Source organism: Macaca nemestrina, chromosome 13 (genome assembly GCF_043159975.1).
Source record: "Macaca nemestrina isolate mMacNem1 chromosome 13, mMacNem.hap1, whole genome shotgun sequence".
In the NCBI taxonomy this organism is placed as follows: Eukaryota; Metazoa; Chordata; class Mammalia; order Primates; family Cercopithecidae; genus Macaca; species Macaca nemestrina.
The window spans coordinates 106,097,440-106,117,742 of NC_092137.1; the positions used below are offsets into that span (position 1 = coordinate 106,097,440).

The 20,303-nt window shown below is 37.9% G+C and overlaps 2 protein-coding genes across 4 annotated transcripts in view; one reads left to right on the top strand and one right to left on the bottom strand.

Annotated features, from left to right (window-relative positions):
- The window catches only part of LOC105471799 (zinc finger CCCH-type containing 8), a 41,799-nt gene extending 23,196 nt beyond the window's left edge, over window positions 1-18,603 (top strand). Inside the window, exon 9 of one of the 2 annotated variants that reach the window (XM_071077097.1) lies at window positions 5,402-6,129. The gene's annotated coding sequence lies outside the window, so the exon portion shown is untranslated. Of the gene's footprint in view, window positions 1-5,401; window positions 6,130-13,006 lie in introns of those variants that run through there. The other variant, XM_011724537.3, reaches the window with a different exon arrangement.
- LOC105471798 (fibulin 7) overlaps window positions 1-20,303 on the bottom strand; it is a 109,458-nt gene that overhangs the window by 22,731 nt on the left and 66,424 nt on the right. The window lies entirely within an intron of this gene.

A 20,303-nucleotide genomic window follows, 5' to 3' on the forward strand; every position in this document is an offset into this window, starting at 1 on the left:
CCTTTTGTACTTTACATGTGGGAGGAACTGTTAGAATGAACTCTAGGGAGAAAAGAAAAAATAATAGTAATTGACTTTTTAAAAATGGTATCAGAGGCCTCATACCTTTCTTTTTTTTTGTTGTTCCCTTTTTCCCATATGGATAACCAATCTCCCAAGTATTATTTAATTAAAAAGCCTGCTTTCCCCCACTAACCTGTAATGCCCCTTTTGGTATATGTCAAGTTTCCATCAAGTGAAGATCTGAAGGTCTGTTTCTGGGATGTCAGTTCTCCATTTGTCTTTTTTTTGTCCAGCATATACTATCTTAATTACTGTAGCAACACTTGTTTCTATCAGTCATTTTGATTATAGCTTTTGCAGTAGGAGTGATGCTGTATCTCACTGTAGTTGTAATTTTCATTTCTCTAATGACTATAAACATCTTTGCATGTGCTTATTGGCCATTAGCCAGTTTAGATCTCTGCCCATTTTAAAATTAGATTGTTTTCGTACTGAGTTTTAGGGTTCTTTACATATATTGCATACAGATCCTTCATTAGATACTTTATTTGCAAATATCCCAATCTGTGGCTTGTCTTATTTTATTAATGTTATCTTTTGAAGCATGAAAGTTTTCATTTTGATATTGTACAGTTTATCAGTTTTTTCTTTTATGGATCATGCTTTCTGTGTTGTATCTCAGAATTCATTGCCTAACACAAAGTCACAAGATTTGCTCTTATGTTTTCTTCTAAAAATATTCTAGGTTTAGCTCTTGTGTTTATGTCTATGATTCATTTTGAGTTAATTTTTAGGAATTGTGTGAGTTAAGGGCAAAATTTTTTTACATGTAGATATCCAGTTGTCCCAGAACTTTTTTTTTTTTTTTTTGAGACAGAGTCTCACTCTGTTGCCAGACTGGAGTGCAATGGCACAGTCTTGGCTCACTGCAGCCTCTACCTCCCAGGTTCAAGTGATTCTTGTGCCTCAGCATCCCGAGTAGCTGAAATTATAGGCATGCACCAGCACGTCTGGCTACTTTTTGTATTTTTAGTAGAGACGGGCTTTCACCACGTTGGCCAGGCTGGTCTTGAACTCCTGACCTCAGGTGATCTGCCCACCTTGAACTTCCAGAGTTCTGGGATTACAAAGGTGAGCCACTGTGCCTGGCCACCAGCACCATTTTTAAAAAAGACTGCCCCTTCCCTCTGACTTGCCTTCACGCCTTTGTCAAAAATCAACTGACTATAAATGTATGGATTTATTTCTGTACTCAGTTGTGTTCCATTGACCTCTATATGTGTGTCCTTATACACTATCACAGTGTCTTGATTACTATAACTTTGTCCTAAGTTTTGAAATAAGGAAGTGTAAGCTGTCTAGCTTTGTTCTACTTTTCAAAGATTGTTTTGGCTACTCTGGATCTTTTGCTTTTCCATATAAGTTTTAAGATCAGCTTGTAAATTTCTGCAAAAAACCTATGCCGAGATTTTGATAGGGATTGCATTGAATCTGTGGAAAACTGCACATAGAATTCTGATCTATGAGCGTGGAATGTCTCTCCATTTATTTAGATCTTCAGTTTCTCTCAGTTTTGTAATTTTCATTGTACAAGTGTACAGTGTACACTTTTTTGTTAATTTATTCCTACATATTGTTTGATGCTATTGAATGGAATTGCCATTTAAACTTTGTTTTAGATTGTTCACTGGTAGTATGTAGAAACATAATTTATTTTTGTTGTTGATCTTGTTTCCCAAGACTTTGTATTCATTTATTAGCTCTAGTAGGTTTTATTTTGTGTGTGCATGTATTCCTTAGGAATTCCTTAGGAATTTGCATGTAGGATTATGTTATCTGAGAATAAAGATAGTTTTACCTCTTCCTTTTTTTTTTTAGTTTTACCTCTTCCTTTTTTTTTTTTTTTTTGAGATGAATTCTTGCTCTCGTCCCCCAGGCTGGAGTGCAAATGGCGCGATCTTGGCTCACTGCAACCTCCGCCTCCCAGGTTCAGGTGATTCTCCTGCCTCAGCCTCCCGAGTAGCTGGGAGCACCTGCCACCACGCCCGGCTAATTTTTGTATTTTTAATAGAGATGGGGTTTCATCATGTTGGCCAGGCTGGTCTCAAACTCCTGACCTCAGGCGATCCACCAGCCTTGGCCTCCCAAAGTGCTGGGAGTACAGGTGTGAGCCACCATTCCTGGCTACCTCTTCCTTTCTAAACTAGATGCTTTTCATTTCTTTTTGTGCCTGATTTTACTGGCTGAAACCTTCTATACAAGGTTAAATAGAAGTGAGAGCAGGTAATGTTGCCTTTGTCCTGATATTTGGCAGAAGCATTCAGTCTTTCACCATTACATATGATTTTAGCTGTAGGTTTTTATAGATACTGTAGTTCAAGGAAGTTCTCTCCTATTTCTAGTTTTTGGAGTACTTTTATCATGGATGAATCTTGGGTTTTATCAAATGATTTCTCTGCATCTGTTGAGATGGCCATATAATTTTCCCCTTACTTTATTCACATGATATATTAGTTGTAAAACAAATCTTACATTCCTGAGATAAACCCCACTTGGTCATGTTGTATATAATTTATTATTGGATTTCATTTGCTAATATTTTATTAAGGATTTTTGCATCTTTTCATGTTTATGAGGGGTATTCATGCGTAGCTTTCTTTTTGTGTGATGTCTTTTTCTGGCTTTCATATCAAGGTAATACTGGCCTCCTAGAATGAGTTGAAAGGTGTTCCAGCTTTCTCTATTTTCTGGGAGAATTCATGAAAAATTGTTATTATTTCTCCTTTAATTCACCAGTAAGATAACTGGGCCTGAGCTTCTTTGTTTTATTTATTTATTTATTTCTTTTTGAGATGGAGTCTTGCTCTGTCGCCCAGGCTGAAGTATAGTGGTGCAATCTCGGCTCACTGCAAACTCCGCCTTCTGGGTTCACGCCATTCTCCTGCCTCAGCCTCCCGAGTAGCTGGGACTACAGGTGCCCACCACCATGCCCGGCTAATGTTTTTATATTTTTAATAGAGACAGGGTTTCACCGTGTTAGCCAGGATGGTCTCGATCTCCTGACCTCGTGATCTACCTGCCTCAGCCTCCCAAAGTGCTGGGATTACAGGCGTGAGCCATCGCGCCTGGCTGCTTTTTTTTTTTTTTTTAATTAGAAGATTTTACATAACAGATTCAATTTCTGTCCTTGTTATAAGTTTATTCAGATTTTTCTTTTTTAGAAAAAAACAGCTTTGGTAATTTGTATCTTTCTATTAATTTCGCTATTTCATCTAAGTTGTCTACTTTGTTGGTGTAAATTTGTTTATAGTATTATCTTATAAACCTTTTGAATTCTGTATCATAAAAATATTTCCTTTTTTTTTTTTTGAGATGGAGTCTCACTCTGTTGCCTAGGCTGGAGTACAGTGGCACAATCTCAACTTACTGCAACCTCTACCTCCTGGGTTCAAGTGATTCTCCTGCCTCAGCTTCCCAAGTAGCTGGGATTACAGGTGTGTGCCACCACACCTGGCTAATTTTTGTATTTTTAGTAGAGATGGCGTTTCACCGTGTTGGCCAGGCTGGTCTCGAACTCCTGACCTCAGGTGATCCACTTGCCTTGGCCTCTCGAAGTGTTGGGATTACAGGCATGAGCCACCATGCTCACCCTGTTGTCTAGGCTGGAGAGCAGTAGCATGATCTTGGCTCACTGCAACTTCTGTCTCCTGGATTCAAGTGATTCTCCTGCCTCAGCTTCCTGAGTAGCTGAGACTACAAGCACCTACCACCGTGCCCAGCTAATTTTTGTATTTTTAGTAGAGACCGAGTTTCACCATGTTGGCCCGGCTGGTCTCGAACTCCTGACCTCAAGTGATCTGCTCGCCTCAGCCTCCCAAGGTGTTGGGATTACAGGCATGAGCCACTTTGCCTGGCCAGCTTTGTGATATTGAGGCTTTTAATCTATGAATATGTTGACTGTAGTCTTTTTTTAGACATAGGGTCTTGCTCTGTTGCCTAGGCTGGAGTGCAGTGGCACAATCATAGCTCAATTTAGCCTCGAACTCCTGGGCTCAAGCAGTCCTCCTACCTAAGCCTCCCAAGTAGCTGGGACTGCAGGTGTGTGCTACTACACCTGGCTAATTGTTGTCTGTAGTCTTTCAAAATGTCTTTTGATAACATTTTATTATTTTCCCCAGTGGGTTGCATATTTTTTTTTAACAATTAACTATTTTGAGGTATACAGAACAGTCAATAAATTGCACCCATTTTAAATGCACACATGCAAAATAAAACCTACTAGAGTTAATAAACAAATTCAGCAAAGTCTCGGGAAACAAGATCAATACATAAAAATAAATTCTGTTTCTACATACTACCAATGAACAATCTAAACATGAGGTTTAAACAACAATTTCATTCAGTAGCATCAAACAGAATAAAATAGGAATAAATTTAAAAGGTGTACACTTGTACACTCAAAATTACAAAACAGAGAAACTGAAGATCTAAATAAATGGAGAGTATACAGTTCACTGAGTTTGGAGACCAGTTTTGACATGAGTGTATAACCATGTATCTACCCCCACAATCAATAAATAGGACATTCCATCACCCCAGAATGTTCCCTGTGACACTTTACTACAACTCATTCTCCTTCTCTCAGACCTCAGGCATTCACTAGTATTCTTTCAGTAAGTATCTATTAGTTTTGCCTGTTGTAGAATTTCATATAAGCAGAATTCTATAGTCTACACTCTTGTGTCTTTTGCCCAGTATGGTGTTTTGATGCTTCCCTTTTTTATGTGTGTATTAGCAGCACACTTCTCTTTATTACTGAATTGTGTTCTTTTGTATGGATATACTGGTTTATTCATCTGTTGATCGACATTTGAGTGTTATAAATAAAGCTTCAGTGAACATTTGTGTTCAAGTCTTTGAGGCAATGTAATTTGAAATAAAAGCAGTGATAGTGTATTTTTGTCCTGGGTTTTAAAAGAGACTGCTGTTAATATTTTCCCCACTGAATACAATGTGTCCTGCAATTTTCTGGTAGAAACTCTATCAAGTTACTGAAATTCTCTTCAAATTGTAGTTTGATAAGAGTTATTGGGCTTTTTGTTTCTTTGTTTTATAATCATGAAGAGATGTTGACTTTTTTGGAATGCTTTTTGATGTGACCAGAGTTTTTCTTTTTATTCTGCTAAAGCGACAGATTATATCTATGTATTTAAAAATACTAATCCACCCTTACATTCCTGATATAAACTAAATTTTTAAATATAAATGTGAAGTTTTCAAATATTAATATTATATGAAGACATCTGGCATAATATTAATGGTATCTTAATAGCTGTAAAAATCTGTAGTTATGTTTACCTTTTTATTCCTTTTTTTTTTTTTTTTTTTTTTGAGACAGGGTCTCACTGTCACCCAAGCTGGAGTGCAGTGGTGTGATCTCGTCTCACCACAACCTCTGCCTCCCAGGCTCAAGCAAGTCTCCTGCCTCAGCCTCCCGAGTAGCTGGAATTACAGGCATGTAATTTTTGTATTTTTAATAGAGACAGGGTTTCACCATGTTGGCCAGCCTGGACTCAAACTCCTGACCTCAAATGATCCACCCGCCTTGTCCTCCCAAAGTGCTGGGACTACAGGCCTAAGCCACCATGCCTGGCCTTTATTCCTTATGTTGATTATTTGTGCCTTCTGTTTTTCTTGATTAATTAGCCTGGAGTTTCATAGTTACATTATTCTCTAGAAAGAACCAACTTTGCTTTCCTTAATTCTATTTTATACTAATTTTCTATTTCATCAATTTATCTTCTAGATTATATCAGTCCTTTTACATTGTTTGGGCTTATTTTGCCCAAAGATTGACTGTTAGCATTTCTTTTTTCTTAGCACATCTAAACCTATAAATTTCTCTTAATGTACTCTTTTACTTATATCCCCAAAGTTTTTAAATTAAATATTCTTATAAAAGTAATATATGCAGATAGTTTAAAAAGTCAAGAGGTTATACAAGAATCATGGAAAAACAGCAGTCCTTCATATCATGATTATTTTTGTAGATGCTGGAAAAGCTTTCTGCTAAATTCAACACTCATTTCTTATTTTAAAAAAACACTAAAGAAAATAGGAATAGATGGATACTTTAAAAGTTTTTTATTGTGATAAAATACACATAATATTTACCATCTTAACCATTTGTAAATGTATAGTTAAGTAATGTTCAGTTCATTCGTATAGTTTTGAAACCATTACCACCACGTGTATCACCAGAGCTCATGTTTTTAATCTCAAAACTAAAACCCTGTATCCATTAAACAAAAACTCCCCATTTCCTCTTGTCTTCAAGGCCTTGACAACTACCATCCTGTTTTCTGTCTCTTGTGATTTTGACTACTTTAGATATCTCATATAAGTGAAATCATATAGCATTTATCCTTTTTGACAGACATTTCTGTCACCACCATCCTATTTTCTGTCCCTTGTGATTTTGACAAATTTAGGTATCTCATAGAAGTGAAATCATATGGTATTTGTCCTTCTTGACAGACTTACTTCATTTAGCATAATGTCCTCAAGATTCATCCATACTGTAGCATGTCAGAATTTCTTCTTTCTTTAGGGCACAGCCTCCTGTTGCCCTGGAAACACCCAAACAGAAGGGTAGGCAACTCCATCCACCCCCACCTCTTGTAGCCAGACAGGCCAGGCCACACCTGCTAGAGCTTCCAACCCAGTGGTCCCACTTCTACTTGAACTCTGCAGGCAGGTGCAAACCCCATGTTTACCCAGGAAGTACACGGACAACAGATTAGGGCTGACCTAGCAAGGATACAACTTGTCTGTCAACTGAGGTTCCTGTCTGAGGGAGAGCCCCATGGACAAGAACACTCAACAAAAGAAACACGGGCACAGAGACAGTAATCAGAGAGGGCTCCTCCAAGACCCAGGAGCAGACTAGAATCTAAGCCAGTCAACTGAACCCATCTTATACTGTAATCAAACCCCTAAGGTTATCAAGAAGAAAAAAGCAAAAAATCCATCCAAAGGACAGCAGCTTCAAAGATTGAAGAACATCAGCCCATACAAATGAGAAACAACCAGCATAAGAACTCTGGCAACTCAAAAAGCCAGAGTGCCTTCTTACCTCCAAATGACTGCACCAGTTCCCTAGTAGTGGTTATTAACTATGTTGAAATGGCTGAAATGTCACAAATAGAATTCAGAATATGGATAGGAACAAAGATCAATGACATACAGGAGATAGTCAACCCAATCCAAGAAATCTAAGGATTACAATAAAACAATACAGGAGGTGATAGACCAAATGACCATTATAAAAGAAAGAACTGAGTTGACCTGATAGAGCTGAAAAACAGACGAGAAGAATTTCAGAGTGCAATCTCAAGTTTTATCAGCAGAATCAACCAAGCTGAAGAAGGAGCTCAGAGCTGGAAGACTGGCTCTCCAAAATAACTCAGTCAGAGAAAAATAAAGTAAAAACAATAAAGAAGACTGTATTCCTTCATGCATTGCTATAAAGAAATACCTTAGATTGGGTAATTTATAAAGAAAAGGAGTTTAATTAGCTCATGGTTCTGCAGGCTGTACAGGAAGCACGGAGGCTTCTGCTTCTGAGGAGGCCTCAGGAAACTTACAGACATGGCAGAAGGTGAATGAGGAGCCAGCATGTTGCATGACCAGCAAGAGAGAGAGAGTGGGGAGGAGCTACACACTTTTAAACAACCATATCTTGCGAGCACTCACTCACTCTTGCTAGGACAGTACCAAGGGGGATGGTGCTAAACCATTCATGAGAAATCTGCCCCCATGATCTAGTCACCTCCCCACCTTCAGCATTGGGGATTACAATTCAACATGAGATTCGAGCAAGGACACAGATTCAAACCATATCAAAGACTGAACAAAACCTCTGAGAAATATGAAATTATGTAAAGAGACCAAATCTGTGACAAATTTGTGTCCCTGAAAGACAGGAAGAGAAAACAAGCAACTTGGAAAGCATATTTCAGGATAGCATCCATGAAAATTTCCCCAACCTTGCTAGAGAGGCCAACATTCAAGTTCAGGAAATACAGGGAACCTCTGCAGAATTCTACACAAGAAGATCATCCTCATGACACATAGTCATCAGATTCTCCAAGGTCAAAATGAAAGAAAAAGTAGTTAAGGGCAACTGGAGAGAAGGGGCAGGTCACCTACAAAGGGATTTTTTTTTTTTCTTGAGACGGAGTTTTGCTCTTTTTGCTCAGGCTAGAGTGCAATAGCACGATCTCAGCTCACCACAGCCTCTACCTCCCAGGTTCAAGTGATTCTCCTGCCTCAGCCTTCCGAGTAGCTGGGATAACAGGCATGCGTCACCATGCCTGGCTAATTTTTGTATTTTTAGTGGAGACAGGGTTTCTCCATGTTGGTCAGGCTGGTCTTGAACTCCCAACCTCAGGTGATCCACCTGCCTTGGCTTCCCAAAGTGCTGGGATCACAGGTGTGAGCCACCGCTCCTGGCCCTACAAAGGGGTCTTTAGGCTAACAGCAGACCTATCAGCAGCAGCCATACAAGCCAGAAGAGATTAGAGGCCTATACTCAGCATTCTTAAAGAATTTTCAACCAAGAATTTTATATCCAGCCAAACTTAGCTTCATAAGCAAAGGAATATTAAATCCTTTTCAGACAAGCAAAGGCTAAGGGAATTTGTTACCACCAGACCTGCCTTACAAGAGGTCCTGAAGGGAGTGCTAAATATGGGAAGTAAAGACCATTACTGGCCACTACAAAAACACACTTAAAAGTACATAGGCCAGTGACACTATAATGCAGCCACACAAACATGTCTGCATAATAACCAGCTGACAGTGTTATGACAGGATCAAATCTACATGTGTCAATACTAACCTAGAATGTAAATAGGCTACACACTCCAGTTAAAAGGCACAGACTGGAAAGTTGAATATAGAAACAAAACCCAATGGTATGCTGTCTTCAGGAGGATCATCTCACGTTCAGTGACACCCATAGGCTCAAAGTAAAGGAATGGAAAAAAGTCTACTAAGCAGATGGAAAACATAAAAAGACAGGAGTTAGCTATTCTTATTTCAGGCAAAACAGACTTTAAACCAACAAAGATTTTTAAAGACCTATGAAGTGACTTAAATAACCACACAGTAATAGTGGGAGACATTAAACACTCCACTCACAGTATTAGATCATTGAGGTAAAAAAGTAACAAAGATGTTTGGGACCTGAACTCTGTACTTGATCAAAACGGACCTAGGGGACATCTACAGAACTCTGCACCCAAAAACATCAGAAGGTACTCGTTCTGTGCTCATGTGCAGATGACACATACTCCTGTATGTGCTCATCTGCATATGACTCATACTCTAAAATTGACCATACAACCAGGCATAAAATAATCCACAGCAAATTAAAAAAAAAAAAAAAAATCACCCCACTCACACTCTCAGACCGCTGTGCAAGAAAAGTAGAAATCAATGCTAAGAAAATCGCACAAGGCCAGGCGCGGTGGCTCACGCCTGTAATCCCAGCACTTTGGGAGGCCGAGGCGGGTGGATCACCAGGTCAGGAGATCGAGACCATCCTGGCTAACACGGTTAAACCCCGTTTCCACTAAAAAATACAAAAAAATTAACCAGGCGTGGTGGCGGGCACCTGTAGTCCCAGCTACTTAGGAGGCTGAGGCAGGAGAATGGCATGAACCCAGGAGGCGGAGCTTGCAGTGAGCCGAGATTGCGCCACTGCACTCCAGCCTGGGCGACAGAGTGAGACTCCGTCTCAAAAAAATAATAATAATAAAGAAAGAAAATTGCACAAAACTATACAGTTACATGGAAGTTAACCTGGTCCTGAATGGCTTCTGGGTAAATAATATTGTAAGTAGTGTTGTGAAGACTTTATGTTTTCCTCTAGGAGCTCTTAACATTTACATCTTTGATCCATTTTGTGTTAATTTGTTGTCTAAGACAATGGTCCAGCTTCATTATTTTGCATGAGGAGATCCAGTTTTCCTAGCACCATTTGTTGAAAGACTGTCCTTCCTTAATTGAATGGTCTTGGTGCTTTTGTCAACAATTATTTACCACAGATGTGAAGGTTTATTTCTAGCCTCTCCACTCTGTTCCATTACTCTATATGTCTGTCTTTTATGCTGTTAGCACACCGTTTGATTACTATCACTTTGTATTGAACTCAGGAAGTGTGAGTCCCCCAAATTTGTTCTATATATATACACATATATATATATACACACACACACACACACACACACATACATATATATATATATATATATGTATATATATATATATATATATATATATTTGGCTATTCCTTCAGATCCCATGTGAATTTTAAGACGGATTTTTCTATATTTGGAAAAAACAGTCGATTTGAATCTGATAGAGATTGCATTGAATACATAGATTGCTTTGGGTAGTAATAACATCTTAACAATATTGTCTTACAGGCCATTAACATGGGATGTCTTTCCATTTATTTATGTGCCTTCGATTTCTTTCAGCAGTGTTTTATAGTTTTTATTACACAAGTCTCACCTCCTTGATTAAATTAATTCCTAATTACATTTGGCCCTTGAACAACAGAGGAATTATGATTACTGAACTGTTGTGCAGTCAAAAATCTGCATATAACTTTTCACTCCTCAAAATCATAACTAATAATAGCGTACTGTTGACAGGAAGCCTTACCAAGAACATAAACAGTCGATTAACACATAAGTAGACTCGTATCTATCTATATATATTTTTTTCCGAATTGTAGTGAATCTCCAAAAAATTTTCCAAAGTATTTATTGAAAAACATCTATATATAAGTGGATTCATACAGTTCAAACTTGTGTTGTTCAAGAGTCAACTGTATTCTATTCTTTTTGGGTATTGTAAATGGAATTGTTTTAATTTCCTTTTTAGACTGTTCATTGTTCTGATTATTGTGTGTTGAGGTTTTCTACATAGAAGATCATTGGGGGGATACTTTTTTAACATGATAAAATATTCTATACCTTAATAGGAATGCACCATACTCAATAGGGCAAACAGTACAGGCATTTCCACTAGAAGAGTCTGTGTTCCATTGAGACTGCCTGGTTTCTAAACCTTGAGTAGAGTTTCCTTCTAAAAACATCTGCCTTTGGAGTCAGGTTCATTTAAGAATGTCCTTGATGAAGCAGTAACAATTATTAATGTTATTAAACCTCACATACAGTCTTTTCAATATTATGCCTAACAGAATGGGAAAGATATACAAAGTACTTCTGCAACTGTATTCCTAAGAAAAGTACATGTGCTGTGCTGAGTTGCAAGCTGAATGAGTTGTTTTTCATGACTGCTGTTTTTACATGAAAGAACAACTGAGAGCTGGGTGTGCTGGTATAAACCTGTAATCCCAGCTGCTCCGGAGGTGGAGGCAGGAGTTTGAATTCAGGTCCAGCCTGGGTAACACAATAAGACCCCATTTCTACAAAAACAAAAACAAAAAAAACCACACAACAAACCAGACACACATACAAACACAAACAGAAACACACAAAACTGAGGGGCAGTTTTTTTTTTCAGATATAGGTGTTTGACAGGAACTTTTTCAGAAATGAACAGAGTGACTGTCACTTTGAGGAGGACAACTGAAAATATGTCTTCAATGATAAAATTCAAGCTTTTAAGCACAAATTACAGTTTTAGAACATTTGCTCTGTCCCTGTGAGCTTGAAAGCTTTCCTGTACCTAAAGACTGTTTTGGCAAGGTTCATTGGTGATATTAACGAATGTGACTTTTAAAAAACACTGTACTATATAATGAAACGTAGAAGATCCGCATAGATTAGTAAACTGATATTTTCCACATAAACAATGCACAATATGACAAAATTATACATGCATAAAGCACCCATCCACCCTATAAAGACCAATGGATTTTAATATAACAGTATAAAAAGTTCATTGATGCGGTTTCAGATTTCATACTGCAACTTGAAAATTTGTTTCCATTTGCTTTTAATATTCATTCACCTATCACTTTATTTTTAGTTTTTCTTTTTTTCTTTTCTTTTTTTTTTTTTTTTGAGATGGAGTCTCGCTCTGTCACCCAGGCTTGAGTGAAGTGGCACGATCTTCTCTCACTGCAACCTCTGCCTCCCGGGTTCAAGCGATTCTCATGTCTCAGCCTCCTGAATAGCTGGGATTACAGACATGTGCCACCACGTCTGGCTAATTTTTTTGTATTTTTAGTAGAGACGGGGTTTCACCATGTTGGCCAGGCTGGTCTCAAACTTCTGACCTCAAGTGGTCCACCCGCCTTGGTCTCCCAGAGTGCTGGGATTACAGGTGTGAGCCACTGCGCCCAGTCTATTTTTAGCTTTTCTGAATAATTTTTAGGTTTGTTTCTTGTGTGGAACATATGTAGTTGGGTTTTGCTCTGCAGACTGAACCAAAAATCTTTTTCTTTTGATAAGTGGATTAAGATCATTCACATTTATTAAAATGACCAAATGTTTGGTTTAGTTTCTGTCATTTTATTGTTACTGTTTCTTTCTTTATAATGTGTTTTCTTTGTTTTCTATTAAATTTTTCTTTTTTCATCTCATTTTTTGTTCTCTTTCTGCTTTTGTCTGATAATGTTTATCATGCTTCCATTCAAATTTATTCTTTCTTGTAATATACTCTTAATTTGTAATGTTATTTTTTTCTTGTTTGTCATTTCTGAGGTTAGTCAATTCTTGTCTCATTATTTATATATATATTTTTTGCTTCAGTTCTAGTCTTAGTTTTTGAATTTCAATTCAGAATGTTCTTTAATTTTCCCAAAGAGGGGTATTTAATTCAGTTTGGATTTTTGCTTAATTGTTTTCTTCAGCTGTATGTTTTTTGTTGTTGTTTTGGGAGGTGAGAGCTGGGAGTAAGGGCGGCTAAGCTGGTAATTTTCATGAGCTGATGTGTTTTTGTTCTCTGTTTTCTTCTGTAGGTAGCATTGTACAGATGAAGAGTACTTAACACCCATGCCTGTTCAAGACTGTTCAAGACTGGTGATTTGGAGTAGTTTACAAGATTCCTCATTCAGAGTGCCCTCTTGTGTGACTGGGGTGATGTGCAGCTTCCATAATGGACGGGACAGAGAGCTGGGATCTAATGTACAAGTGAAGGGCTTGGTCTTCACTGAGACATTCCAGCCATTGGAATAGGAGAGGAGCATATATGGCAGAGATGCTGGCTGATGGGTAAATATGATCGTAAATTGTAGAAAACTCTTCTGATTGATTGGATTTCCTTAATAAAATAGGAAGCAAGATTAGGCTGAGTGAGGGTGGGTGAAGAGGTAGAGGAGGTTTGAGGAGAGAGAACTGCTCGGAAGACATTGGTAGACGGACCATAAAAACAGAGTTGGTTCTCTTTATGACATTAAATAGTTTCACAACATATTTTTAATGGTTGTTCGTTTTAGGGCTTAAATTACGGTTCTATGATTTTTTTAAACCAGTTTCCTATTGTTAGACATTTATTTCCAGTTTCTTACTATTATAAATAAAGTGAAACAACATCTCTTACTATACCATTTCTAAATTTGGAGTTCCTAACTTTTCTGTTGTTAAAATATAAGAATATTTATCTTTCTCATTGGTTTATAAACTGTAGTCATATTATGCACTTGTGTAAATTACAAACTTTAGGAGTGTGATGGTATCATTAACACAAGATTCAAATACAAAATGTTCCAAGTACAAATAATAATGAGATTCTAAATATGCAGTTTTATATAGTAATATTATTATTGGACAAATACTATGAAATGGAAACTCGTCATTATATTGTTTTATTGCTGGGAAAAGTAATACTATTACCAACTTGCTGGACATACAGAGTACACCAAAGCTAGTGATACTTCTTAGCCAAGTCCTATTTGAAAGTAGGAATCAAAGTTATTTTCGTTGTTATCTAATCCCGCTAAAGCAAGAAAGGGAATTGCATCAACTCCAAGCAAAGGTTTATCAGACAAGACCAAAGAAAGCAGGAAACAAGGGTAAATCCTAGACCCTTAGAAGCAGGAAACTGAAGAATGAAGAGCAAGTCATCTCTCAGTGCCCTTTTGCTGTCTGCCCCCAGGTTGATTGGTTCACTTCCCAGCTGTGGCTCGGGAGGAGGGCAAGACACTTCTTATTCAAGTCTCATAACAACCTTATAAGGTGGATAATGCAATTCATTGCATAGAAAGGGAGTAAATAGGAATACTTAATTTTTTAATTTTCATGAGCCTTGTCAATACTTGTAATTAATCTTCTACTACAGTCTAGCAGTTTTTTCCTAATATTACCTCATGTATAGTTTGATACTTATGAAGTATAGATTTTATATATAAAGTTTATATATAAGGAAAAAAACAATTCTTATATTTCTGAGGCAGCACCCATCTCACTTGTAGACTTAAAAGAGACAGCAGAGATTTGAGGGACTCAGAAGTCAAACAGAGTAGGTTAAAAACCTCTTCTTTTTCAAATACTTGTTTTAAGAAACAAGCATAGCCGTGTCAGTGAAATATCTTAACTTGTGTTGAATCAAGTTAGGAGAGAGAGATTCTCATGAATGTGTCCTGTGTTGTCAAAGCAGCTGCTAGCCGGTGGGTCTCTCCTACCTGGGTTATGGCAGCACCTCACAGCCAGCTGCTGGCCTCCATTCTCCCCTTTCCTCTGTACAGTTTGCTCTGGTTTCTCAGAGCAGATTTCTGAGTATACTGCTTCAGCCATGCCCTCACTGTGTCGTTCCCTGAACCAAGAGCCATTTGTCCCAAGAGCCATTCGTCCAAAGTACTCTATCAACTAGTCATTGTAGCCATACCAAGCCGGGCTTCCTACTTCCCTCTGCTCCCCTTGGTTTCCTCCTGTGAAGTAAATCTCACTGACCCTTGATACCGCTCCAAGCGTATATAATATATAATATATATGTGTGTGTGTATATATATATATTATATAGATATGTAATAAAACCATAGTCTAAAAAATTCAAACCAGGAGAAATAAAGCAAGAAAATTATATGGGAAAAATCTGCACAGATTTATTTGGCCAGCATGGTTATCATGGCTCGATTAAATTTATCCCTGACCGTCTTTAAAGCCAAAGCAAACAGGATAAAGTGATCAACTACTTACCTCTCAATATCAGAAAGGAGGCAGGAGGCAAAACCTCTCTTAATTTCATAAAAACAATTCTTATGTGGGTCTTCATTATGGAAATCACAGAATAGAATGGACAGAATTCTGATTTCTAAAATTCTGTGTGACACGTTTCATATGGGTCTTTTTATGATCAGTTACTAAAAGCTACATAATAGTAGAACTCAATTTTTTTTTTTTTTTTTTTTGACAGTCTCACTTTGTTGCCTAGGCTGGAGTGCAGTGGTACGATCTCGGCTCACTGCAACCTCCGCCTCCCGGGTTCAAGCGATTCTCCTGCCTCAGCCTCCCAAGTAGCTGGGACTACAGGCGTGTGCCACCACGCCCAGCTAATTTTTTGTATTTTTAATAGGGACGGGGTTTCACCATGTTAACCAGGATGGTCTCGATCTCCTGACCTTATGAGCTGCCCACCTTGGCCTCCCAAAGTGCTGGGATTACAGGCATGAGCCACCGTGCCCGGGCAGAATTCAGTGTTTATCTGTTGGTGAGATAATATAGGTCAGGTATGTAGCCTTTTGGTGTTTTGACTTGATCCAATCTTAGAACTTCAGGAATTCAGACCCAGAGATGTTAAATGACTGTCTCCTGTTTTAATAGTTTTCCTGACTTTCAGCATAATTGTCTCAGTTCACTGACTAGTTTCTTATAAGCATAACCATTGGGGGTGTTACATGCAAGGATTTCTTCAGGCTGGGTGCAGTGGCTCATACCTTTAATCTCGGCATTCTGGGAAGCCAAGGCAGGAGGATCACTTGAGTCCAGGAGTTTGAGACCAGCCTTGGCAACATAGCAAGATCTCATCATCTTTACAGAAAATTTTAAAATTAACCAGGCATGGAGGTGCACTTCTTGAGTCTCAGCTACTTAGGAGTCTGAGGTAGGAGGATCACTGGAGCCCATGAATTCAAGGTTGCAGTGAGTTCTGATTGTGCCACTGCACTCCAGCCTGGGCGACAGAGCCTTGTCTCTTTAAAAAAAAAAAAGGGAGGAGGGGATTTCTTCTGAGTTGTGCTTGCTGAAGTCAAAATACTAGGTGATTTGGTGATGTGCCTAATGAGCATGGGACTCTTCCTGCCAATTAGAAGCACAGATACCACATTTGGAGTTTGGTGAGATCAGAATATCTCAGGTTGAGCACCTGCTGAATGCTAGGATTGTGTCTATGCATTTTAAATCTATTTTTCATCTCTATTACAATCTTATAATAGCGATTATGACACCAGAACGGAGGCAGCTGTCTTAAGATTTCAAGGGGTGCTAGCTGAAGATAACAGAGAGGAAAGTTGGGAAGAAGTTATGATAACAGCTGAGCCATGGACTTAACCAGTCTTAGAGAGACCCCCACCTTCAGATTTCATGTCATACCACCTGAAATAATGTATTTTCATTATTGTTCAAGCCATTTTGATTTGGGTTGTCTACTATGCTACCTGCAGCCAAAGGGAAACTAATAAATGTGAACCAAGAAGCAAACCTACATTCTTCTTCCCAAAGTCCATGTTTCTTCCCCTCACCAACCTCTTCACCAAAAACTACATTCATTGTATTCAGCTCCTGCAAAGAGCACACATTAAGAAACAGGTTTAAGGAAGTGTTACACACTGAATGTGTGCATCCCCCGAAATTCATGTGGTGAAATTCTAACTCCTAGGACTATTTGGAGGTAGGGCCTTTGGGAGGTGATTGGGTTTTGAGGGTGGAGCCCCTCATGAATGGGATTAGTGCCCTTATAAAAGAGGCCCTGGGGAGCTGTCTCCCTTTTCCACCATGTGAGGACACAGCAAGAAAATGGCTGTCTACAAAGCACGACGCAGACCCTCACCAGACACTGAATCTACCAGCACCTTGACCTCCCCCAGTCTCCAGAACTGTGAGGAATAAGTGTTGTTGAAGCCACCTAGTCTATGGTATTTTTGTTACAATAGCCCAAATGGACTAAGAAATGAAGAGAAATTAAGATGGGAAGGGCTATTTTCATAACAAGGAGCAGAAAACTAGAAAGAATAGATACATTTAGAGGGGTTAAGAGGAAAGGGGAGAATGTATATGTTTGGGTAGGGAGGGACAAGATGCCCAACTCATCTTAAAAGTGCTGTTGATTCCTGAGAAATTTGTAACACTCATTTACATTATTTAAAAATAAACTAAGAAATTCAAACTTGTCTCGGAGGCATGAAAAAACAAAAAAAGACCTGTTTTTAGTTACTATATGTTATTCTGAACTATACATTATTTAACGTCTTTGAAACTGGAATATATTTTACAATTGATAGACTCACATTTTAATTAGCAGGTTATTGTTTTCTTGGTGGTACATAAGAAATGGTGAATCTTACTGATTCAATGACATTTAGATTCTATTAAATATAATTTTTAACTGAAGTTGTACATAGTTAAATAAAAGTTTACTGTGAAATAAAGTTTGTTATGGAGTTTATTATGGATTAATGAATTATAAAAGCATAATGAAGGTTTTTTCAGTGAAAAAGAGTGGTTCTCTGCCCCTCCTCCTTTCTGTAGGCAGAGTTCTAAGATGGCTCCCAAGATTCCTCTTTTCTGGTATACATGACCTACATAACCCCTCCCCTGAATGTGGGCATTATTATGAATATGATGGATTTCACTCCCATGATTTTTATTATATGGCAAATATGAAGATTTGACATTTGATGCAATTAAGGTCTCAAATCAGTTGATTCGGAGTCTAAAAAAAAGTGGGGGAGATTATCATGGGTAGACCTCGATGAATCAGGTGAGCCTTTTAAAGAGACTGGGCCCTTTCTGAAGTCAAAGATATTAAGCATCAGAGAGATTTTGCTATTAGCCTTGAAGAAGTAAACTGCCATGTATCTAGGACTTGTGGACAGCCACTAGTGGCAGAGAGCAACCCCCAGGTGACAAGAAGTGGAGATTCTAAAAAAAAAAAAGTGAACACTTTTTAGAATTCCATTTTTATTTCTCTATAGTATTTTGGAGTGCATCTCTTTGTGTAGTTTTTTTAGTAGTTACTCCATACATATATAAAATTTATGCATATGTAACAGTCCAAATACACTTAATATAATTGCTGGTAAGCTAGAATTTTATGTCTGATATTTTGTTATTGGTTTTCTGAGTGTCTTATGTCCTTTTTGTTTCTCTATTCCTCTATGAATGGCTTCTTTTGTGTTACATATGTATTTTCTAGGCTATTTTAATTCCTTTGATATTTCTTTTACTATAGCCATTTGAGTTATTTTGTTAATGATTGCCCCAGGGATTATAATTAACAATGTAAAACAATCTAGTTCAGATTGACACCAACTTAATTTCTATAGCAGACAATGAAAACCTGTTCCAATATGGCTTTTTTCCCTTTTCCCTCTTTTGTACTATTTTATTTATACCAATTAAATTTGTATACATTATAAACTCATCAACAAAGTTGTGTAATTGTTGCTTTATGCAGTTGTCATTTAAATCAGGTAAAATTTAACTGTGTTATAAACAAAAAAATTTTTTTTATATTTACTTACATAATTTCCTTTATTGGTGTTCTTTATTTCTTTGTGTGAATTCAAGTTATCTCTAGTGTTCTTTTGTATCAGCCTAACGGACTCCCTTTAATATTTCTTATGGGGTATGTGTGCTAACAATACCTTTTCACAATTTTTCTGTATTTGAGAATGCCTAAGTTTCTCTTTTCTTGAAGAACAGTTTGGCTGATATCAAATTCTTGGTCAACAGCTTTTTTTCTCTGATCTCTTTGAATATGTCCTCCCACCGTCTTCTGGCTTCCATAGTTTCTGATGAGAAGTGAACTGTTACTCTTATTGAGGCTCCCTTATACTTGAGGGCTTGTCTCTTACTGGTTTAAAAATTCTTTTTGAAACGAATGGAGGAACATACCATGCTTATGGATAGGAAGAATCAATATTGTGAAAATGGCCATACTGCCCAAAGTAACTCATAGATTCAATGCCATCCCCATTAAGCTACCAATGACTTTCTTCACAGAATTGGAAAAAACTGCTTTAAAGTTCATATGGAACCAAAAAAGACCCCACATTGCCAAGACAATCCTAAGCCAAAAGAACGAAGTGGAGGCATCACACTACCTGACTTCAAACTGTACTACAAGGCTACAGTAACCAAAACGGCATGGCACTGGTACCAAAACAGAGATATAGACCAATGGAACAGAACAGAGCCCTCAGAAATAATACCACACATCTACAACCATCTGATCTTTGACAAACCTGACAAAAACAAGAAATGGGGAAAGGATTCCCTATTTAATAAATGGTGCTGGGAAAATTGGCTAGCCATAAGTAGAAAGCTGAAACTGAATCCTTTCCTTACTCCTTATACGAAAATTAATTCAAGATGGATTAGAGACTTAAATGTTAGACCTAAAATCGTAAAAACCCTAGAAGAAAACCTAGGTAATACCATTCAGGACATAGGCATGGGCAAGGACTTCACGTCTAAAACACCAAAAGCAATGGCAACAAAAGCCAAAATTGACAAATGGGATCTAATTAAACTAAAGAGCTTCTGCACAGCAAAAGAAACTACCATCAGAGTGAACAGGCAACCTACAGAATGGGAGAAAATTTTTGCAATCTACTCATCTGACAAAGGGCTGATATCCAGAACCTACAAAGAACTCAAACAAATTTACAAGAAAAAAACAACCCCATCAAAAAGTGGGCAAAGGAAATGAACAGACAGTTCTCAAAAGAAGACATTCATACAGCCAACAGACACATGAAAAAATGCTCATCATCACTGGCCATCAGAGAAATGCAAATCAAAACCACAATGAGATACCATCTCACACCAGTTAGAATGGCAATCATTAAAAAGTCAGGAAACAACAGGTGCTGGAGAGGATGTGGAGAAATAGGAACACTTTTACACTGTTAGTGGGACTGTAAACTAGTTCAACTGTTGTGGAAAACAGTGTGGCGATTCCTCAAGGATCTAGAACTAGAAATACCATTTGACCCAGCCATCCCATTACTGGGTATATACCCAAAGGATTATAAATCATGCTGCTATAAAGACACATGTACACGTATGTTTATTGCAGCACTATTCACTATAGCAAAG